Here is a 25177-nt window from a genome sequence, read left to right on the forward strand (position 1 = left end):
TGCGCAACAAGGCACGAGAGCATCCGACAAGCATAGCAAGCGTTATCAACAGCCACTACAGCCAACTGTCAACTCCACTGCAAGATCTACAACTGTCAAGCCAGATTCATCTAATGGTGAGAAAAATTACACACAAACACTAAATAGTGACTGTTTATTACAGGGCACTATACAAGAACAGGGTAATAGTCATATTTCAGATGTAAATTTTGATAGAGAAAAAATACAGCTATTTAAGGACTTTGTTTCTTTTCTATCAAAAAACGAATCTCATACTAATGAGGAATCTGTTTGGTCAATTCAAGATAATGATTCGTTAGTTGAAATCCCTAATACGTTAGCAAACTTGGATAACATTACAAAGCCAGAGGACAGGTTAGGCCCTCAGTTAATTCCATATTTAGATAACAGTATAGGTGTTAAAGAAACTTCATTAAAAGACACCATGCCTTGCCAAATGTCTCCTCTGGGCTTCCATCTATCCCATCAAATTAAAGAAAAAATATGGAGAAGAGAATATGTGGATTTACTCCCTTCTTCAAAAGATATAAAAAGTGATAAGAAGGAAGAAGAAGATAGAAAACGCAATATACAAAAATCCTTTTTAAATTGGGTACAATCATTCTGCATTTACGCAGCAGTATTAGGGGAAAAACAGCCTTTACATTGCTGTGATTTATTTTATTACTTGGATAGTATTTTGGAGGCTTTCAGAAATTTTGGAGGCACAGCATGGATTAATTATGACGAATCCTATAGGCAAAAATTAGCAGTATACCCTAATTTAGGTTGGGGGACAAAAGATGTGGGCTTATGGCTCAATTTAATGTTACCACAAAGGAATTTTCTTTTTCGTAACCAGCAAAATAAAAAAGGAGATTACATTATTTAAAACATTACCCAGACAAACAGAAGGCCCATCTTCTAATTAATGGTTTTTCAAAGGGTTTTTATGTACCAACTTTTTTAGGTACAGGTTGTACTGTTGTAAAAAATGATAAATCCGTTGATTTAAATAAATTCATTGTTCAAGAAAAAATAGATAAAGAAATTTCGGATAATAGAATTGCTGGTCCTTTTTCTTCTCCCCCTTTTCAGAATTTTAGAATTTCTCCACTTGGTCTAGTCCCGAAAAAAGAAAATAATTATTTTCGTCTGATTCATAATCTGTCTTTCCCTAAGGATGGATCTTTGAATGACACGATTGATAAGGAATGGTCTACAGTGCATTATGCATCTTTTGATTTGGCTTTATCTCTGTTACGTAAGGCAGGCAGAAATGCTCAGATGGCTAAAACAGATATTAAGTCAGCATTTAGACTATTACCTATCAATCCAGCTGGTTACAATTCACTAGGATTCCATTTCAACGGTAAATTTTATTTTGATAAAGCTCTCCCAATGGGGTTCTCTCTTTCTTGTAATTACTTTGAAGCCTTTTCTACCTTCTTACAATGGATGGTAGAGAAGCATTATAAATCTGGATATACAATTCATTATCTGGATGATTTTTTTATTCATAGGCAAGGAAGGAACAGAAGAATGCATTAATCTGCTGAATACTTTTTGTGGAATAGCAGAATATTTTAATATTCCGTTAGCTAAAGAAAAAACCGTATTGCCAACAACAAATATAAAATTCCTTGGAATCTTTATTGATTCAGAAAAAATGGAATTTAAAATTCCAGAGGAAAAATTATTTGCCACAAGGGTTCAACTTATTAATATGTTATCCACAAAAAAAAAGTACACTCAAGAGATTGCAATCAGTATTAGGTTCTTTGAATTTTATTTCCAGAGTTATTCCTATGGGCAGAATATTTTCTAAAAGACTATACGCTGCCACGGCTGGTGTTAAAAACCCATACGATCACATACGATTATCCTATCAATTGAAAGAGGATATTCGCATGTGGATAAGCTTTCTTGAAAATTTTAATGGATGTACGGTTTGGCAAGAGGAATTCGTGGATTCGGATTCTCTCCATTTATTTACTGACGCAGCTATGTCAGTAGGTTATGGAGCCTGTTATGGTACACATTAGTCTGCCAGTAGTTGGCCAATAGAATGGCATGAAAAGCCTTTCATAAAAAACATAAATTTTTTAGAGCTTGTCCCAGTTTGGATTGCTTTATCTATTTGGAGTGAACATTTTAAAAACAGACAAATATTATTATTTTCGGATAACAAAGGAGTAGTATTCGCTATAAATTGTCTATCTGCACATTCTACTTTTGTTATCAGTTGGCTTAAAGCTAGATACATTGAAGGTAGGAATAATATTATTGCCGACGCTTTGTCCCGACAGAACATGACACTATTCAGGGACCTCAATTCAGATGCGGACAAAGAAGGAATAGAGTGTCCAACACAACTATGGGACTTGATGGCAAATTTATAGACAAGCTCCTAAAAGATTCAGTAGCAAACACTACATGGGCTGCATATTCAGCTGCATGGGCTAATTGGCGGCAATTTTGCTCGGTCAATAATTTTGTAGAAACTGAGAATGATTATATGCAATTATTATTATTTATTCAAAAATGATTTAAGGAAGATAAAAAAGGGGATTATATTCAAAAAATGATTTACGGTATTTCGTTTTTTCAAAAAGTTCTTAATATTCCTCCTTTTTCAAATAATTTTTTAGTAAAACAGATTATAACAGGAATTAAACGTGTAAAAAGTACTACAGTTAGAACAAAACCTTTATCTTGAAAACATTTAATATTATACTTACCAAAAATGTGTTCTTCTCCTTATGAAAATGTTCTATTTAAAGCTGTATTCTTGCTGACTTTTTTCGGAGCTTTCCGAATCAGTGAGATAATGGCAGCAAACAGAATTTCAGAGGCCCCGCTGCTCCTCAAGGATATATGCCTATATGAAAATAAAATAAAAATATTTATTAAAAAATCTAAAACAGATCAGTTGGGTAAAGGTGATTGGTGCATGTTAAATAAATACCCTTTTCCAGAATTATGCCCAGTCATAGCTATGAAGGATTGGTTACAAACTAGAGGGGTAATTCCTGGTCCATTATTCATGCATGTCGACAAATCCCCACTAATGAAATCTCAATTTAATTTTATATTATCAAAATGTAAGACTTATTTACAATTAGAGCAAGAAAAAATAACTGCTCATTCATTTCGAGTAGGGGCAGCCACTTATGCTCATTCTTTAGGACTTAAGGAAGAAGCAATAAAATAAATTGGAAGATGGAAATCCAATAGATACCAACTATACATTAGACCTGAATTATTATTTTAATATTTTTCAGATTTAAAGATCGTATGGATCATAGGAAACCAGCTTATTTCTTTGGCACGTAATCGTTCAACGATGCGTTTTAAATCCGATAATTTAGGTTTTGGCAATAAAGTGGTTGTGTTTTGGAGAGGTATTTATGGTATCAGAATTCAGGAAATGTATTCTTTATGTTGTTCTTTTTCTCTAACTTGGCCTATGCCCGATTTGATTATTTTTCATATAGGTACTGATGACTTGGGCAGAATAAGCACACATGTATTATTAAAGGATATACAGGATACAATTTGTAAATTTCAAACATTACCATACTCAAAAATAGCATTCTCTGAAATTATACCAAATTGGGATTGGAATTCATCTCAACTATCTTTTATGGAAAAAATAAGAATACGAATCAATAGGAATATTGGAAAGTTTATGGGGTCACATAATAAGTTGTCTTATTGACATATTGAATTAGATGGGTTTACAGCAGGATTATATAATATGGATAACAATTCATTATCTGATTTAGCATTAGACATTTTCAATGTTGGATTGCAAAATTTGGTGGAGAAAGGCTGCGGTGTTAATTAGCCATCTAGCTTCGCTATTTGGCGGTGTGGGGTAATAGTCACTCTTTGAGTGGACTAGGTGGATTTAATTATTTATATGGAGTAATAGTCACTCTTTCAGTGGACTAGGTGGAGTTAATATTTATTGAATTGGTTTATCAGATTTAATTCTGTTTAAATATTTATTAAGTAACGTAAGTAACACCGTGGCCAATTTTATCCAACAAATAAAAGAAAGAAAATAAAATAAAAATGATTAATACTACTTTGTGTGTTGTATTTATTGGAAGTAAGTTGATAAATTGGTTACAATGGAGTTTATGACACCATTACCTTGTGTGCGGCAGCAATCGGCTGCAGCCGTTCACAGCAGCCACAGCTCTGCCTATTACAAGGCTGCTGACTCCTTCCGGCTGTACCACAGGACTGGGTAAGATTGAGGGGTGTCGCAGGGACAAATAACACCTCCACTACTTGAACGGACATACTGGCAGGTGCACTTTCACTTCCACACCATTATTATCAGACCGCGGTCTGGGAGGATTATATTTACAGCAGTGCTGCAGAGTTAAGCCTCATGCATACATCCATGAAACACAGATATATAACGCTTATAGCAGATGTGAAATAAGTCCCTCAATATGAAGATCCGGTAGTGGGCAATGTAGTGAGATCACGTGTAACAGTAATGCGCAGATATGTATGCAACAAGAACCTGTGGCTGAAAAACTAAAAATATAAAGCAGAGACTAAAGCCTCATGCACACGTCCGTGAAACACGGCCCGTGAGATACCGGCCTGGATTCCTGCTGAGTGCAGGAGCGCACGGCGTCATTGGTTGCTATGACGCCGTGCGCTTCATGCCGCCGCTGCTGTACAGTAATACACTCATATAGATAATACGAGTGTATTACTGTACAGCAGTGGACGCACTGTGACTCCGCTGGTTTCTGTACATTGAAGCTCGACCTATACAGCGAATATCCGCTATTTTGTGACACCATGGATAAGTTTGTGGGAAAAAGTACAGCTGCTACTAAAAGTCCTCAAACCCTAACCCGCAGTCAAACTCCATCCTCTCCAGTACATACGCGCCTTTGGACCCAGTTATGAATACTTCAAAGGTGACAGCCCAGGCTATCTCTGATCCACTAATGTCAACTATTGATACTAGGTTGACGGCCTTTCAGTCCTCATTGGACCTCAATACCCGCCTATCTGAAGTCGAGCAGAGCGTTTCTGATCTAGAGGAGACGGTCCACGCATGCCGTGATCAATTGGAAATAAAGGAGCAATTGCTTGTCACCTTGCAAAACAAGGTGGACAACTTAGAAAATCGATCCTGGCGTAATAAATTGCTCCTTATTGCAGTTCCTGAATCTGTCCGTCCCAATGAACTCTTTTGGTTTACATCTGAACGGCTACCTCAGGAACTAAAGTTCGGGGACTCCTCATATAAAGTACTGGTGGAACGAGCCAACATAGTGGGCCCCCCACGTGCTGACAGCTCCTCAAAACCTCAACTATCAGGATAAAATCAGAATCATGACAGCCTTTCGCCAAGCCTCTGCAGTTAACTACAAGAATTCCAAGCTCCTACTAATCCAGGCCTTCTCCTCAACAGTGGTGGAAAAACGCAGAGCCTTCAACTCTGTCTGTAAGCTTCTACTGGACAAATCAATCCGATTTAATCTTTAATATCCTGCCACCCTCCGTTTCTCCATGGGCGACAAAATGTGGGTGTTCAACGACCACCAGAAGGTTTTAGCCCATCTTCATACTTCAGGTTGAGCTACGCCCACCTCCCCTATCAGATCATGTTTCTCGTAAACTGAAAAAATGAATGGCCTCATTAACCTCCACCCAGAAAACCCTTACTCGGGCATACAAGAAGTTTAAGCTCTGTAATACTCCTGAAATGAAACAACAACATTTTAATGCCAAAATGGAGGTCGAGGCAGTTGCTCATGAGCGAGCGCTATTAGATGTGAACTACCAAAAACATAGATTCTTCCGTTGGAGTAATAAACCGAGCAGACTGTTAGCTTTCCTTACCAAACTTTTTCGCACTGCTACAAAAATCTCCAAATTGAAGCTACATACAGGTTCTTTCATATCTCATCCTATGGAAATTGGAGACCATTTTAAATCCTTCTTTGAATCTTTATATACTGCCCCCTCAGAGGTCGTACCTTTCGGGTCCCCTTTACTCAATGCTAATCTTTTACCCACCTTGTCAGACGACCATCAACTAATATTGAACGCCCCTATTACTATTAGTCAAGCTGAAATTACAGCCACTATTAAATCTCTCAAGCTTTCTAAGGCACCAGATCCTGATGGCTTTGGGAATGAATATTATAAATTATTAAATACATCCCTGAGCCCCACTTATACTCACTGTATAATCACATTATTACTTCTAACATTATTCCTGGCGGATTTAATGACGCCTGCATAACGCTTCTGCCAAAACCAGGTAAAGATCACCTACTGGTAGAGTCTTACCATCCAATCTCGCTTTTAAATGCAGATTTTAAAATATTCACAAAAATATTGGCAAACAGACTTCAAATAATTCTCTCAGATATCATACACCCTTCACAAACATGTTTTATGTTAGGGAGATCTATTACCTACAATATCTGAACAACGATTGGGGCGATATCATCAAGCAGAGTACATCAACAAACTAAAAACATCCTGGTTAGCCTAGATGCTGACAAGGCTTTTGATCAAGTGTCATGGAGATATCTTCAGGAAATACTTTGGCTATGACACTTTGGCCCCATGTTCTGTACTTCTGTCCAGATGATGTATCATAATCCCCGCTCTACAATATAGGCTAACTCTATTTGCTCCTCCTCATTTGAAGTGGACAGTGGAATGAGACAGGGATGCCCAATTATCCCCACTGATATTTAATTTAGCCCTAGATTAGAGTTGAGCGAACACCTGGATGTTCGGGTTCGAGAAGTTCGGCCGAACATCCCGGAAATGTTCGGGTTCGGGATCCGAACCCGATCCGAACTTCGTCCCGAACCCGAACCCCATTGAAGTCAATGGGGACCCGAACTTTTCGGCACTAAAAAGGCTGTAAAACAGCCCAGGAAAGAGCTAGAGGGCTGCAAAAGGCAGCAACATGTAGGTAAATCCCCTGCAAACAAATGTGGATAGGGAAATGAATTAAAATAAAAATTAAATAAATAAAAATTAACCAAAATCAATTGGAGAGAGGTTCCATAGCAGAGAATCTGGCTTCCCGTCACCCACCACTGGAACAGTCCATTCTCAGATATTTAGGCCCCGGCACCCAGGCAGAGGAGAGAGGTCCCGTAACAGAGAATCTGTCTTCATGTCAGCAGAGAATTAGTCTGCATGTCATAGCAGAGAATGAGGCTTCACGTCAGCCACCACTGCAACAGTCCATTGGCATATATTTAGGCCCAGCACACACACAGGCAGAGGAGAGAGGTCCCGTAACAGAGAATCTGGCTTCATGTCAGCAGAGAATCAGTCTGCATGTCATAGCAGAGAATCAGGCTTCACGTCAGCCACCACTGCAACAGTCCATTGTCATAAATTTAGGCCCAGCACCCAGGCAGAGGAGAGAGGTCCCGTAACAGAGAATCTGGCTTCATGTCAGCAGAGAATCAGTCTTCATATCATAGCAGAGAATCAGGCTTCACGTCACCCACCACTGTAAGAGTCAATTTTCATAAATTTAGGCCCAGAACCCAGGCAGAGGAGAAAGGTCCCGTAACAGACAATCTGGCTTCATGTCAGCAGAGAATCAGTCTTCATATCATAGCAGAGAATCAGGCTTCACGTCACCCACCACTGTAAGAGTCAATTTTCATAAATTTAGGCCCAGAACCCAGGTAGAGGAGAAAGGTCCCGTAACAGACAATCTGGCTTCATGACAGCAGAGAATCAGTCTGCATGTCATAGCAGAGAATCAGGCTTCACGTCAGCCACCACTGCAACAGTCCATTGTCATAAATTTAGGCCCAGCACCCAGGCAGAGGAGAGAGGTCCCGTAACAGAGGATCTGGCTTCATGTCAGCAGAGAATCAGTCTGCATGTCATAGCAGAGAATGAGGCTTCACGTCAGCCACCACTGCAACAGTCCATTGGCATATATTTAGGCCCAGCACACACACAGGCAGAGGAGAGAGGTCCCGTAACAGACAATCTGGCTTCATGTCAGCAGAGAATTAGTCTGCATGTCATAGCAGAGAATGAGGCTTCACGTCACCCACCACTGCAACAGTCCATTGGCATATATTCAGGCCCAGCACCCAGGCAGAGGAGAGAGGTCCCGTAACAGAGGATCTGGCTTCATGTCAGCAGAGAATCAGTCTGCATGTCATAGCAGAGAATGAGGCTTCACGTCAGCCACCACTGCAACAGTCCATTGTCATAAATTTAGGCCCAGCACCCAGGCAGAGGAGAGAGGTCCCGTAAAAGAGGATCTGGCTTCATGTCAGCAGAGAATCAGTCTGCATGTCATAGCAGAGAATCAGGCTTCACGTCAGCCACCACTGCAACAGTCCATTGTCATAAATTTAGGCCCAGCACCCAGGCAGAGGAGAGAGGTCCCGTAAAAGAGGATCTGGCTTCATGTCAGCAGAGAATCAGTCTGCATGTCATAGCAGAGAATCAGGCTTCACGTCAGCCACCACTGCAACAGTCCATTGTCATAAATTTAGGCCCAGCACCCAGGCAGAGGAGAGAGGTCCCGTAACAGAGGATCTGGCTTCATGTCAGCAGAGAATCAGTCTGCATGTCATAGCAGAGAATCAGGCTTCACGTCAGCCACCACTGCAACAGTCCATTGTCATAAATTTAGGCCCAGCACCCAGGCAGAGGAGAGAGGTCCCGTAACAGACAATCTGGCTTCATGTCAGCAGAGAATTAGTCTGCATGTCATAGCAGAGAATCAGGCTTCATGTCAGCCACCACTGCAACAGTCCATTGGCATATATTTAGGCCTAGCACACAGGCAGAGGAGAGGTTCATTCAACTTTGGGTAGCATCGCAATATAATGGTAAAATGAAAATAAAAATAGGATTGAATGAGGAAGTGCCCTGGAGTCCAATAATATATGGTTATGGGGAGGTAGTTAATGTCTAATCTGGACAAGGGACGGACAGGTCCTGTGGGATCCATGCCTGGTTCATTTTTATGAACGTCAGCTTGTCCACATTGGCTGTAGACAGGCGGCTGCGTTTGTCTGTAATGACGCCCCCTGCCGTGCTGAATACACGTTCAGACAAAACGCTGGCTGCCGGGCAGGCCAGCACCTCCAAGGCATAAAAGGCTAGCTCTGGCCACGTGGACAATTTAGAGACCCAGAAGTTGAATGGGGCCGAACCATCAGTCAGTACGTGGAGGGGTGTGCACACGTACTGTTCCACCATGTTAGTGAAATGTTGCCTCCTGCTAACACGTTGCGTATCAGGTGGTGGTGCAGTTAGCTGTGGCGTGTTGACAAAAGTTTTCCACATCTCTGCCATGCTAACCCTGCCCTCAGAGGAGCTGGCCGTGACACAGCTGCCTTGGCGACCTCTTGCTCCTCCTCTGCCTTGGCCTTGGGCTTCCACTTGTTCCCCTGTGACATTTGGGAATGCTCTCAGTAGCGCGTCTACCAACGTGCGCTTGTACTCGCGCATCTTCCTATCACGCTCCAGTGCAGGAAGTAAGGTGGGCACATTGTCTTTGTAGCGTGGATCCAGCAGGGTGGCAACCCAGTAGTCCGCACAGGTTAAAATGTGGGCAACTCTGCTGTCGTTGCGCAGGCACTGCAGCATGTAGTCGCTCATGTGTGCCAGGCTGCCCAGGGGTAAGGACAAGCTGTCCTCTGTGGGAGGCGTATCGTCATCGTCCTGCCTTTCCCCCCAGCCACGCACCAGTGATGGACCCGAGCTGCGTTGGGTGCCACCCCGCTGTGACCATGCTTCATCCTCATCCTCCTCCACCTCCTCCTCATCCTCGTCCTCCTCGTCCTCCAGTAGTGGGCCCTGGCTGGCCACATTTGTACCTGGCCTCTGCTGTTGCAAAAAACCTCCCTCTGAGTCACTTCGAAGAGACTGGCCTGAAAGTGCTAAAAATGACCCCTCTTCCTCATCCTCCTCCTCCTCCTCCTGGGCCACCTCCTGTTCCATCATCGCCCTAAGTGTTTTCTCAAGGAGACATAGAAGTGGTATTGTAACGCTGATAACGGTGTCATCGCCACTGGCCATGTTGGTGGAGTACTCGAAACAGCGCAACAGGGCACACAGGTCTCGCATGGAGGCCCAGTCATTGGTGGTGAAGTGGTGCTGTTCTGTAGTGCGACTGACCCGTGCGTGCTGCAGCTGAAACTCCACTATGGCCTGCTGCTGCTCGCACAGTCTGTCCAGCATGTGCAAGGTGGAGTTCCACCTGGTGGGCACGTCGCATATGAGGCGGTGAGCGGGAAGGCCGAAGTTACGCTGTAGCGCAGACAGGCGAGCAGCGGCAGGATGTGAACGCCGGAAGCGCGAACAGACGGCCCGCACTTTATGCAGCAGCTCTGACATGTCGGGGTAGTTGTGAATGAACTTCTGCACCACCAAATTCAGCACATGCGCCAAGCAAGGGATGTGCGTCAAATTGGCTAGTCCCAGAGCTGCAACGAGATTTCGCCCATTATCACACACCACCAGGCCGGGCTTGAGGCTCACCGGCAGCAACCACTCGTCGGTCTGTTGTTCAATACCCCGCCACAACTCCTGTGCGGTGTGGGGCCTGTCCCCCAAACATATGAGTTTCAGAATGGCCTGCTGACGTTTACCCCGGGCTGTGCTGAAGTTGGTGGTGAAGGTGTGTGGCTGACTGGATGAGCAGGTGGAAGAAGAGGAGGAGGAAGCCGAGAAGGAGGAGGTGGCAACAGGAGGCAAAGAATGTTGCCCTGCGATCCTTGGCGGCGGCAGGACGTGCGCCAAACAGCTCTCCGCCTGGGGCCCAGCTGCCACTACATTTACCCAGTGTGCAGTTAGGGAGATATAGCGTCCCTGGCCGTGCTTACTGGTCCACGTATCTGTGGTTAGGTGGACCTTGCTACAGATGGCGTTGCGCAGTGCACACTTGATTTTATCGGATACTTGGTTGTGCAGGGAAGGCACGGCTCTCTTGGAGAAGTAGTGCCGGCTGGGAACAACATACTGTGGGACAGCAAGCGACATGAGCTGTTTGAAGCTGTCTGTGTCCACCAGCCTAAATGACAGCATTTCATAGGCCAGTAGTTTAGAAATGCTGGCATTCAGGGCCAGGGATCGAGGGTGGCTAGGTGGGAATTTACGCTTTCTATCAAATGTTTGTGAGATGGAGAGCTGAACGCTGGCGTGTGACATGGTTGAGACGCTTGGTGACGGAGGTGGTGGTGGTGGTGTTGGTGGTACATCCCCTGTTTGCTGGGCGGCAGGTGCCAACGTTCCTCCAGAGGCGGAGGAAGAGGCCGAGGCGGCAGCAGCAGAATAGGCCGAGGCGGCAGCAGCAGAAGAGGTAGCAGGGGGAGCCTGAGTGACTTCCTTGGTTTTAAGGTGTTTACTCCACTGCAGTTCATGCTTTGCATGCAGGTGCCTGGTCATGCAGGTTGTGCTCAGGTTCAGAACGTTAATGCCTCGCTTCAGGCTCTGATGGCACAGCGTGCAAACCACTCGGGTCTTGTCGTCAGCACATTGTTTGAAGAAGTGCCATGCCAGGGAACTCCTTGAAGCTGCCTTTGGGGTGCTCGGTCCCAGATGGCGGCGGTCAGTAGCAGGCGGAGTCTCTTGGCGGCGGGTGTTCTGCTTTTGCCCACTGCTCCCTCTTTTGCTACGCTGTTGGCTCGGTCTCACCACTGCCTCTTCCTCCGAACTGTGAAAGTCAGTGGCACGACCTTCATTCCATGTGGGGTCTAGGACCTCATCGTCCCCTGCATCGTCTTCCACCCAGTCTTGATCCCTGACCTCCTGTTCAGTCTGCACACTGCAGAAAGACGCAGCAGTTGGCACCTGTGTTTCGTCATCATCAGAGACATGCTGAGGTGGTATTCCCATGTCCTCATCATCAGGAAACATAAGTGGTTGTGCGTCAGTGCATTCTATGTCTTTCACCGCTGGGGAAGGGCTAGGTGGATGCCCTTGGGAAACCCTGCCAGCGGAGTCTTCAAACAGCATAAGAGACTGCTGCATAACTTGAGGCTGAGACAGTTTCCCTGGTATGCATGGGGGTGATGTGACAGACTGATGGGGTTGGTTTTCAGGCGCCATCTGTGCGCTTTCTGCAGAAGACTGGGTGGGAGATAATGTGAACGTGCTGGATCCACTGTCGGCCACCCAATTGACTAATGCCTGTACCTGCTCAGGCCTTACCATCCTTAGAACGGCATTGGGCCCCACCATATATCGCTGTAAATTCTGGCGGCTACTGGGACCTGAGGTAGTTGGTACACTAGGACGTGTGGATGTGGCAGAACGGCCACGTCCTCTCCCAGCACCAGAGGGTCCACTAACACCACCACGACCATGTCCACGTCCGCGTCCCTTACTAGATGTTTTTCTCATTGTTATGGTTCACCACAACAACAAATATATTATTTGGCCCAATGTATTGTATTCAAATTCAGCGGGATATAAATTTGAGGCCTAGTATTTAGGCGCTGGGTGACCGGTATGGATTTAGTGACAGAATTAGACTTGGAAATGCACAGAAGCGTGTGTGTGAAGTTATTCTGAATGACCCAATGTGCACCTTGAATATTATATACCCTTTTTGGGATAGATTTCAAATAGCTCTGATATAGCAGGAACCACTAAATTATGAAATTGCTAAATTGGGAATTGTACTTCAACCCAGAACAAAAAATGTGCTTTGACGGGCACTAAATAACTTTCCCAGCTACAACAGGACAGCGGTAACGAGAGATTTAGAGGGATTTAAATTTGAGGCCTAGTATTTAGGCGCTGGGTGACAGGTATGGGTTTAGTGACAGAATTAGACTTGGAAATACACAGTAGCGGGTGTGTGTGAAGTTATTCTGAATGACCCAATGTGCACCTTCAATATTATATACCCTTTTTGGGATAGATTTCAAATAGCTCTGATATAGCAGGAACCACTAAATTATGAAATTGCTAAATTGGGAATTGTACTTCAACCCAGAACAAAAAATGTGCTTTGACGGACACTAAATATCTTGCCCAGCAACAACAGTACAGCGGTAACGAGAGATTTAGCGGGATATAAATTTGAGGCCTAGTATTTAGGCGCTGGGTCACCGGTATGGATTTAGTGACAGAATTAGACTTGGAAATGCACAGAAGCGTGTGTGTGAAGTTATTCTGAATGACCCTATGTGCACCTTCAATATTATATACCCTTTTAGGGATAGATTTCAAATAGCTCTGATATAGCAGAAACCACTAAATTATGAAATTGCTAAATTGGGAATTGTACTTCAACCCAGAACAAAAAATGTGCTTTGACGGACACTAAATATCTTGCCCAGCAACAACAGTACAGCGGTGGGTAACGAGAGATTTAGAGGGATTTAAATTTGAGGCCTAGTATTTAGGCGCTGGGTCACCGGTATGGATTTAGTGACAGAATTAGACTTGGAAATGCACAGAAGCGTGTGTGTGAAGTTATTCTGAATGACCCTATGTGCACCTTCAATATTATATACCCTTTTAGGGATAGATTTCAAATAGCTCTGATATAGCAGAAACCACTAAATTATGAAATTGCTAAATTGGGAATTGTACTTCAACCCAGAACAAAAAATGTGCTTTGACGGACACTAAATATCTTGCCCAGCAACAACAGTACAGCGGTGGGTAACGAGAGATTTAGAGGGATTTAAATTTGAGGCCTAGTATTTAGGCGCTGGGTCACCGGTATGGATTTAGTGACAGAATTAGACTTGGAAATGCACAGAAGCGTGTGTGTGAAGTTATTCTGAATGACCCTATGTGCACCTTCAATATTATATACCCTTTTAGGGATAGATTTCAAATAGCTCTGATATAGCAGGAACCACTAAATTATGAAATTGCTAAATTGGGAATTGTACTTCAACCCAGAACAAAAAATGTGCTTTGACGGACACTAAATATCTTGCCCAGCAACAACAGTACAGCGGTAACGAGAGATTTAGCGGGATATAAATTTGAGGCCTAGTATTTAGGCGCTGGGTCACCGGTATGGATTTAGTGACAGAATTAGACTTGGAAATGCACAGAAGCGTGTGTGTGAAGTTATTCTGAATGACCCTATGTGCACCTTCAATATTATATACCCTTTTAGGGATAGATTTCAAATAGCTCTGATATAGCAGAAACCACTAAATTATGAAATTGCTAAATTGGGAATTGTACTTCAACCCAGAACAAAAAATGTGCTTTGACGGACACTAAATATCTTGCCCAGCAACAACAGTACAGCGGTAACGAGAGATTTAGAGGGATTTAAATTTGAGGCCTAGTATTTAGGCGCTGGGTGACAGGTATGGGTTTAGTGACAGAATTAGACTTGGAAATACACAGTAGCGGGTGTGTGTGAAGTTATTCTGAATGACCCAATGTGCACCTTCAATATTATATACCCTTTTAGGGATAGATTCCAAATAGCTCTGATATAGCAGGAACCACTAAATTATGAAATTGCTAAATTGGGAATTGTACTTCAACCCAGAACAAAAAATGTGCTTTGACGGACACTAAATATCTTGCCCAGCAACAACAGTACAGCGGTAACGAGAGATTTAGAGGGATTTAAATTTGAGGCCTAGTATTTAGGCGCTGGGTGACAGGTATGGGTTTAGTGACAGAATTAGACTTGGAAATACACAGTAGCGGGTGTGTGTGAAGTTATTCTGAATGACCCAATGTGCACCTTCAATATTATATACCCTTTTAGGGATAGATTCCAAATAGCTCTGATATAGCAGGAACCACTAAATTATGAAATTGCTAAATTGGGAATTGTACTTCAACCCAGAACAAAAAATGTGCTTTGACGGACACTAAATATCTTGCCCAGCAACAACAGTACAGCGGTAACGAGAGATTTAGAGGGATTTAAATTTGAGGCCTAGTATTTAGGCGCTGGGTGACAGGTATGGGTTTAGTGACAGAATTAGACTTGGAAATACACAGTAGCGGGTGTGTGTGAAGTTATTCTGAATGACCCAATGTGCACCTTCAATATTATATACCCTTTTTGGGATAGATTTCAAATAGCTCTGATATAGCAGGAACCACTAAATTATGAAATTGCTAAATTGGGAATTGTATTTCAACCCAGAACAAGAAATGTGCTTGAACGGACACTAAATAACTCGCCCAGCTACAGCACTAGGGACAGATTTAGCTGGATATAAATTTGAGGCCTAGTATTTAGGCGCTGGGTGACCGGTATGGATTTAGTGACAGAATTAGACTGGGATATGGCCAAAAAATAAACAGACTATTGCTGGTTAAATGCACTTGGTGTGACAGCTTCACCCTGATGTAGGCTTTAGCCAAAAAACAACCACACCATTGAGGGTTAAATGCACTTGGTGACAGGCGCAGCTTGCCCCTGATTTTGTATATGGCCAAAAAATGAACAGACTATTGCTGGTTAAATGCACTTGGTGTGACAGCTTCACCCTGATGTAGGCTTTAGCCAAAAAACAACCACACCATTGAGGGTTAAATGCACTTGGTGACAGGCGCAGCTTGCCCCTGATTTTGTATATGGCCAAAAAATGAACAGACTATTGCTGGTTAAATGCACTTGGTGTCACAGCTTCACCCTGATGTAGGCTTTAGCCAAAAAACAACCACACCATTGAGGGTTAAATGCACTTGGTGACAGGCGCAGCTTGCCCCTGATTTTGTATATGGCCAAAAAATGAACAGACTATTGCTGGTTAAATGCACTTGGTGTGACAGCTTCACCCTGATGTAGGCTTTAGCCAAAAAACAACCACACCATTGAGGGTTAAATGCACTTGGTCGCAGCTTGTGCTGGCGCACCACAAGACACAAAATGGCCGCCGATCACCCCAGAAAAATGAGACTGACAAACGGTCTGTGCAGCCTAAAAACAGTGAGCAATTGAGGATCAGCAGCTCAATGATCCACAGCTGCAGATCGATCAGTTAATCAAGTCCTTTGGAGGAGTTAATCTGCCTAATCTCGCCCTACTGTCGCAGCCGCAACCTCTCCCTACGCTAATCAGAGCAGAGTGACGGGCGGCGCTATGTGACTCCAGCTTAAATAGAGGCTGGGTCACATGGTGCTCTGGCCAATCACAGCCATGCCAATAGTAGGCATGGCTGTGATGGCCTCTTGGGGCAAGTAGTATGACGCTTGTTGATTGGCTGCTTTGCAGCCTTTCAAAAAGCGCCAAGAAAGCGTCACAAAAGCGCCAAGAAAGCGACGAACACCGAACCCGAACCCGGACTTTTACGAAAATGTCCGGGTTCGGGTCCGTGTCACGGACACCCCAAAATTCGGTACGAACCCGAACTATACAGTTCGAGTTCGCTCATCCCTACCCTAGATCCTTTAATTAGAGTCTTACAATCTCTCCATTCCATGGTATTCATACAGGACCAGTTGAAACTAAACTACTAGCCTTTGCTGATGACATATTATTATTCATCTCAAACCCATGTCAGGCTATCCCAGAGATAATGTCCGTTATAGCATCTTTGGGCACTGGATTTGAGGTCAATTTTCATAAATCAGAGTCGCTTGCTATTTTTCGCACAGCCAGAAACCATTGGAGTACTTAATTCCCATTTCAATGGCATCCCGAATGCATTACTTACCTAGGGTTTAAATTGGCAGCCAACCTGGCTCAGCTGTATAAGCTGAACTACCGTCCTCTTATTGCCGCAATCATTTATTTAATTCAATCCTTCTCTGGCCTATGTCACCTCCTTAAAATGGTGGCCTTCCCTAAACTACTCTATCTAATTCACACTCTCCCCCTACTGCTCCACTCATCGGACATTAAACTTCTTCAGAGAACTTTTAGGCGATTCATTTGGAGCTCCTCATGGAGGAGTCGTATTAGCCTTTATAAACTACAGCAACCTCAAATATTGGGGGGTCTTAACTAGTGATGGACGACCATCACCCGGGACAATTTACGAACGCAAAAGCTCATTCGTGATCAATTGTTCGCGAACCGCGCATTCGCATAGCATCCATTGACCTAAATAGCAGTCAAACCAGAAAAACCTTCAGGTTATATTTGCAGCCATTAAATACAAACTATGAGTGCACAAATAGTCCCACAACATGGACAGTGACATACCAGAGGGGGATCATTGGCAAAAATTCCCACAAAACAAATGTATTTTATTCAGGGGCCATTTTTATCCGTATTAAAGGGAAACTCTCAAAAATGTGCCCTGCTGGAGCCTGGAAATTTTTTATTTCCTATCGGTTTCATGTATACAAATGTGCAGCACTCCACGTTTTTGTATCCTGCAGAGCCCATAAAAAAATGCATACGCTAACGTAATTTTTTTTTTCTACCATGGAACTGTATGGTGAATTGACGCCACTGTACGGCATCAGTCTGAGGCATCTGTTAACGCAGACATTTTTGGTATGCATTAAATGGATGGCAAAAATAGGAAGTGAACCCAGCCCTAGTGTCAGAATAAGCACCAATACACAGCGGAGCAGCGTGGCGGAGAGGGGAGGCCACCATGTACTGACACAGTGCTACCTGGTCCTGGTGGTCAGGGATGAGGACTGTGTTTCCCAAGGATCATTTTCTACTGGGAAATACAGGGCACAGTATAATACACTAGAATCTATATAATATAAAGATATTATACCTACCCCCGAATAATAATACAATTAGGTGGTCATTTATTATATAGAAATACATCTATGTTAGGCGCATTTCTGACACAGATCTTGGCGCAAAGGTCCTTAGCACCACAATCTGCATATTTTTCCCGCTCATGCCAGGTCTAAAAAAAGATGGCGTGGGCAGGGAAAGGGATACAGTTATGGCCATCCAGTTATAGGATACCACCACCATACATTGACCGGCTAACACCTCTATACAGTGACCGGATAACACTGCCATACCGTGATCGGATAAAAGGGTATAAGAGGGCACAGTACAGGGAATGATTAGGGGCACTGAACAGGTTGTGGTAAGAGGGCACAATGCAGGGTATAAGGGGGCACAGTATGGGGTGAGGGGACAGTACGGTGTGGGAGGCACAGTCACATGACCCTGTGACATTAGAAGGTCCTTATGGTGAATGCGGTTCATACGCCACCATAATTAGATGCAGAGGAGTGAGACAGGTGTGATTATGTGGCTAGAGATAAAAAAGTTTAATTGTCGGCCAGTACAGGCCCCAAAAAGTTGGCAATATGCATTCACCTGACAGCAAAGAACTTTGGATTCTGTGGCTGGAGATACATTAGGCGGTCACAGGATAAATATGTACCGTATGTTTCGCCCTATAAGATGCACCAGCCCATAAGACGCACCTAGGTTTTAGAGGGGGACAATAATAAAAAATATATTTTTCATTACACCTCAGGTCAGATCAATACGGTAACTGTCGGCCAGTACAGAACCAAAAATTAGGCATTCGTCTGACATAAAAGGCCTTTTATGCTGCAGTATATACATAAGGCAAGGACCATTCTTTGTTCTGGGTGGTGGCGGATATGTGTGGGCTGGCATGAGGAAATTCAATTACATGTGGTCATCACAGTTGTTGAATTACTCTGAGATCCATGCCTCATCCATTTAAAAAAATGTGAGGTAGTCCACACTGTTTTGAGCTAGGCGAGTGCGCTTATCGGTCACAATCCCCCCTGCTGCACTAAATGTGCTTTCGGACAGGACACTCGATGAGGGGAAAGCTAAGAGTTCCATTTCAAATTGTGCCAGCTCTGGCCACAGGTCAAGCCTGCACACCCAGTAGTCAAGGGGTTCCTAGCTTCTCAGCACGTCCACATCGGCCGCTAACCCAATGTAGTCGGACACCTGTCGGTCTAGGCGTTCCCTGAGGCTGGATCCGGAGGCCGGCTGTTGATGGGTTGTTTGCAAGAATGATCTCATATGCGAAGTGACCAACACATCTTTAAACTGGCCTCTTTCTGCTGGCGCGGTAGGATTGGTACCCGCACCTGTGTCACTGTGGGTGGAAATTCCTCTGCCAGTGCCCGCAACAGCAGAATGCAGCATCTCTCGCAGCAAAGGCTGGAAATGCTGCATCCTGACAGCCCTCTGTGATGCTGGTAACATGTCCGCCATTTTGTGTTTGTACCGGGAGTCTAAGTACATTGCCACCCAGTGCAGGTCTGTCATGGTAGATGAGGGAAGTGAAGAAAACCAAATACAACAGTATCAAAAACACCAGGCTAGGCCCCCAAGCTAGGGAAGAGAGAAAGGTCACCTGACAATCCCTGAGCCTTTTCACAGCATGAGCAAATCCTAAAGGTGGAAGTGCTCATGCGCTGGAACCTAAGCCCTGTTGACACTGAAACAAACCTTCAGCTAAGGAGCTGGAGATAAGACAACCGGTTCCTTGCTCTTGTGAAGGAACCAGCGTCTCCCTGAGGCCTAGCCAGAACGCACAACAAAAGGAAAGGAAGGAGAACTTAGCTTTAGACGGACGGGGAGCAGGAGATCCACCAAACACTAGCTGAGAACTCCAGGAGCAAATATAAACCGCAAAGTGAGAGGCGGGCATAAAGAGAACCACTAAATAGCTAATGAGCAGAACCTGTGGGGAGATAGGATCCTGCCCAAAACAACAGCAAGGAAAAAGAGAAAGATCTGTCAAATAGACTCACGTGCAGCAAGTCTATCAGAACTTCTCAGGCCTCTCACAGGGCAGGCCATGACAGTACCCCTCTTCTACGAGTGACCTCCGGGTACCCAGGACCAACCTATCCGGGTGTGCCCTGTGAAAGGCCTTAACAAGGTGAATAGCCTTGACATTGGTTGCCGGAACCCACATTCTTTCCTCAGGACCGTATCCCCTCCAATGTACAAAGTACTGAAGGGAACCACGAAGAACACGCGAGTTGAGTATTTTGGAGATCTGAAACTCCAGATTACCATCTACCAAGACAGGAGGAGATGGTTCAGCAGGTTCCACATACCTCAACAAAGACCTGTGAAATACATTATGGATCTTCCAGGCCTGCGGAAGTTCCAAACAAAATACAACCGGATTAACAAAAGGAAGGAGGACTTAACTTTAGACAGACGGAGAGCAGGAGATCCACCAAAAACTAGCTGAGAACTCCAGGAGCAAATATAAACCGCAAAGGCTGTAGTGAGAGGCGCGCATAAATAGAACCACTAAATGACTAATGAGCAGAACCTGTGGAGAGGTGCAGCAAGTCTATCATATCTTCTCAGGCCTCTCACAGGGCAGGCCATAACAAGGTCCTTGACCTTTATGCTTTTTATACGGGGGGCCCTCCTCAAACACTGGAGCATGAAGGCACCCATTTGCACTAAAATGGAAGTTGTAGAGCACCCTGGCTCCTGCTCATCGCACAGGAGAATGTCGTCATCGGTCTCCTTCCCCCAGCCACGGACAATACCAGGGACCCCAAAAATATGTAAAGCCTGCTCTTCTTGCTCCTCCTCCTCTTACCCCCAGCTACCATCCTCCTCTCTCTCCTCTTCAGACCCCTGATGACTTGTCTCAGATGGAGTAGCCCTGCTGGGAATTCATTCAGTATTGTGACTTCCTCATCTTCCAGCTCCTTCTCCTCGACGGCTTGATCAATGACACGACATAATGCACACTCCAGAAAGAAGGCGTAAGGTACAATGTCACTGATAGTGCCAGTGGCTGCGACTGACCAGTTTGGTGATCTCATCAAATGGAGGCAGAAGTCTGCATGCATCGCGCATGAGCAGCAACTGGCATGGTGGAAAAAAAACAAGCTCCCCAGAACCTGTCCTGCAGCAGTGTTCGTACAGGTAGTCGTTAACGGCACGTTTCTGCTGGAGCAGCCTATCAAGCATATGCAAGGTGGAGTTCCAGCGTGTCGGGCAGTCACAAGTCAGATGTTCGATGGGCAAGTAGTGTCACCGCTAAACGTCAGCAAGGCGTGCCGTGGCCATGGAAGATCTTCTAAAATGGCCAGAGATTTTCCTGGCCTGCCGCAAGACTTCCTGGACCCCAAGGTATTTGGCAACGAATCGCTGCACGACTAAGTTCAGGACGCGTGCCATGCACGGCACATGTGCCATTTTGCCCTGTTTCAGTGCGCTCAGCAGATTGTCACTGTTATCGCACACCACTTTACCAACTGTCAAATTCAGCGGGGTTAGCCACTGATCGGCATGTAACCGCAGAGCTGAAAGGAGTGCAGGAGCGTTGTGGCTCTTGGCTTCCAGGCACAACAGTCGCAGCACAGCATGGCAACGTCTCACCTGGCCTGCCTTGTGCCAGATTTACGCGATGGCGGCACGGTGGACGGTATATTAGAGGACAAATGGGAGGAGAGAGTAGAAGGAGAAGAGGCAGGACGTTGAGTGCGGGAGTGTGGCTTTGTGGGTTCTGATGGCGTTGCTCCCACTGGGCTCGGTGATGGGAGGCCAGGTGCCTTCTTAAGGCTGTCATCCCTAGGTGAGTGTTGGGCTTACCGCGACTTATGTGTTGACAGCACAGGCTGCAGCAGGCAACATTATTATCAGCAGCTGACACGTAAAAAAAAAAAAGCCAACACTGCGGAGCCATGTGCCGGCGTCCTTAGAGCGCAAGATGTGACTGTGCATGGTGGATGGCTCGCTCCAGATACATTTGCAGTCTGCTTTTTGCCTCATGTACACTGCAATTTATGCCTGCTTCTCCTCCTTCTCCTCCCTATCTGCTGCTCCGTCTCTCCCTCTGAACTCCCCTCATCTTCCTCTCTTGTGGGCACCCATGTGACGTTCATTGACGAATGCAAATTTTGTGCTTAATGAGGGAGGCGGAGTTCCTCCGATGATGTCAGTTCCTTAGTGTTTCATTTGTGTATAAATAGCTGGAGTGTAAGATGTTTTATTGCAGTCTGATGAAAGCACACGAGTGCTGAAACGCATCACTATGCCACTTTAATATGTGACCAAATAAATCATTCTTTTTGATCTACATCCCTGCAAAGTGCAGGTCTTCTTCTCTACAACGTTTGTTTGGACGCCATTCCACGGACACGTGCACTGCGAACTTCACAGGTAGTGCCGCCCTGTCTTCTACTAGAGTCCATTGACACGTCATCATCGTCACCTTCACCACCACTGACATTAGAGATCTCGGAGTAGGCAGCAACAATGGGGACCACCCTCCTTGGGCTTAACTGGGTACTGTCGTCAGACCGCTTGGTGGCAGACGTTACTACCTCCTCTTCCTCATCCGATGCCAAGAATGGCTGCGCATCGTTAAGCTTTTGGAAAATAATGACTCAAGTGGAGGGGCTATGGTGGTGGTGGGTCTTTGGGGGTGCACACAGCAGAGAGGAGGGTGCAGATGCAGAGGATGAGGAGGGTGCAGAAGTGGTAGGCTGAGTGAGCCACTCAACCAACTCTGGTGCACCCTTTGAAGTTATCGCACACGCCTTCTCCAACTTCCCACTTAGGCTCCAGTCTGGTGCACCTGCCTGATCCCTACCATCCCTGTGGAACGGTCTGCCTCTCCTTTTGCCTGTCATTTTCTAAATGACCCTCTGCATAAGTCTGTAGAGAAGAGCAGTATTTGTGGAAGAAGGTATATCGCAGCCCTCAATCAGTATTTGGTGGAAGAAGGTATATAGCAATAGCACTCCTCAATCAGTATTTGGCGGAAACAGCTATATAGCACCCCTCAATCAGTATTTGGTGGAAACAGGTATATAGCACCCCTCAATCAGTATTTGGTGAAAGAAGGTATATAGCAATAGCACCCCTCAATCAATATTTTGTGAATGAAGGTATATAGCACCCCTCAATCAGTATTTGGCGTAAACAGTTATATAGCACCCCCCAATGAGTATTTGGTGGAAACAGGTATATAGCACCCCTCAATCAGTATTTGTCGGAAACAGGTATATGGCACCCCTCAATCAGAATTTTGTGGAAGCAGGTGTATCGCAGCCCTCAATCAGTATTTGGTGGAAGAAGGTATATGGCACCCCTCAATCAGTATTTGGCGGAAACAGGTATATAGCACTCCTCAATCAGTATTTGACGGAAACAGGTATATAGCATCACTCAATCAGGATTTTGTGGAAGAAGGTATATAGCATCCCTCAATCAGTATTTGGTGTAAACAGGTATATGGCACCCCTCAATCAGTATTTTGTGGAAGCAGGTGTATCAGAGCCCTCAATCACTATTTGGTGGAAGAAGGTATATAGCAATAGCACCCCTCAATCAGTATTTAGTGGAAGAAGGTATATGGCATTCCTCAATCAGCATTTTGCAGAAACAGGTATATAGCACCCCTCGATCAGTTTTTGGCGGAAACAGCTATATGGCACCCCTAAATCAGTATTTTGTGGAAGCAGGTGTTTCGCAGCCCTCAATCAGTATTTGGTGGAAGAATGTATATAGCAATAGCACCCCTCAATCAGTATTTAGTGGAAGAAGCTATATGGCATCCCTCAATCAGTATTTGGCAGAAACAGGTATATAGCATCACTCAATCAGGATTTTGTGGAAGAAGGTATATAGCATCCCTCAATCAGTATTTGGTGTAAACAGGTATATGGTACCCCTCAATCAGTATTTTGCGGAAGCAGGTGTATCACAGCCCTCAATCAGTATTTGGTGGAAGAAGGTATATAGCAATAGCACCCCTCAATCAGTATTTAGTGGAAGAAGGTATATGGCATTCCTCAATCAGCATTTTGCGGAAACAGGTATATAGCACCCCTCAATCAGTTTTTAGCGAAAACAGGTATATGGCACCCCTCAATCAGTATTTTGTGGAAGCAGGTGTATCGCAGCCCTCAATCAGTATTTGGTGGAAGAAGGTATATAGCAATAGCACCCCTCAATCAGTATTTAGTGGAAGAAGGTATATGGCATTCCTCAATCAGCATTTTGCGGAAACAGGTATATAGCACCCCTCGATCAGTATTTTGTGGAAGCAGGTGTATCACAGCCCTCAATCAGTATTTTGTGGAAGAAGGCATATAGCAATAGCACCCCTCAATCAGTATTTTGTGGAAGAAGGTATATGGCACCCCTCAATCAGTATTTGGCAGAAACAGGTATATAGCACCCCTCAATCAGTATTTGGCGGAAAGAGGTATATGGCACCCCTCAATCAATATTTTGTGGAAGCAGGTGTATCGCACCTCTCAATCAGTATTTGGTGGAAGAAGATATATGGAAATAGTCCTCCTTAATCAGTATTTTGTGGAAAAAGCAATATAGCATTCCTCAATCAGTATTTGGCGGAAACAGGTATATAGCACCCCTCAATCAGTATTTCACGGAAACAGGTACATACCACCCCTCAATAAGTATTTGGCAGAAACAGATATGACACTCCTCAAATAGTATTTTGTGGAAGCAGGTGTATCACAGCCCTCAATCAATATTTGGTGGAAGACGGTATATGGCACCCCCCAATCAGTATTTGGCGGAAACAGGTAGATGGCACCCCTCAATCAGTATTTGGCAGAAACAGGTATATAGAACCCCTCAATCTGAATTTGGCTGGAAAAGGTATATGGCGCCCCTCAATCATTATTTTGTGGAAGCAGGTGTATCGCAGTCCTCAATCACTATTTGGTGGAAGAAGGTATATAGCAATAGCACCCCTAAATCAGTATTTTGTGGAAGAAGGTATATGGCACCCCTAAATCAGTATTTGGCAGAAACAGGTATATGGCACCCCTCAATCAGTATTTTTTGGAAGCAGGTGTATCGCAGTCCTCAATCAGTATTTAGTGAAAGAAGGTATATAGCAATAGCACCCCTCAATCAGTATTTTGTGGAAGAAGGTATATAGCACCCCTCAATCAGTATTTGGCAGAAACAGAGATATGACACCCTTAAATTAGTATTTTGTGGAAGCAGGTGTATCGCAGCCCTCAATCAATATTTGGTGGAAGAAGGCATATAGCAATAGCACCCCTCAATCAGTATTTTGTGGAAGAAGGTATATGGCACCCATCAATCAGTATTTGGCGGAAACAGGCATATAGCACTCCTCAATCAGTAATTGGCTAAAAAGGTATATGTCGCCCCTAAATCAATATTTTGTGGAAGAAGTTATATAGCAATAGCAGTCCTGGATCAGTATTTTGTGGAAGAAGGCATATGGCACCCCTCAATCAGTATTTGGCGAAAACTGGTATATGGCACCCCTCA

Source organism: Bufo gargarizans, chromosome 4, assembly GCF_014858855.1.
Source record: "Bufo gargarizans isolate SCDJY-AF-19 chromosome 4, ASM1485885v1, whole genome shotgun sequence".
Lineage (NCBI taxonomy): Eukaryota > Metazoa > Chordata > Amphibia > Anura > Bufonidae > Bufo > Bufo gargarizans.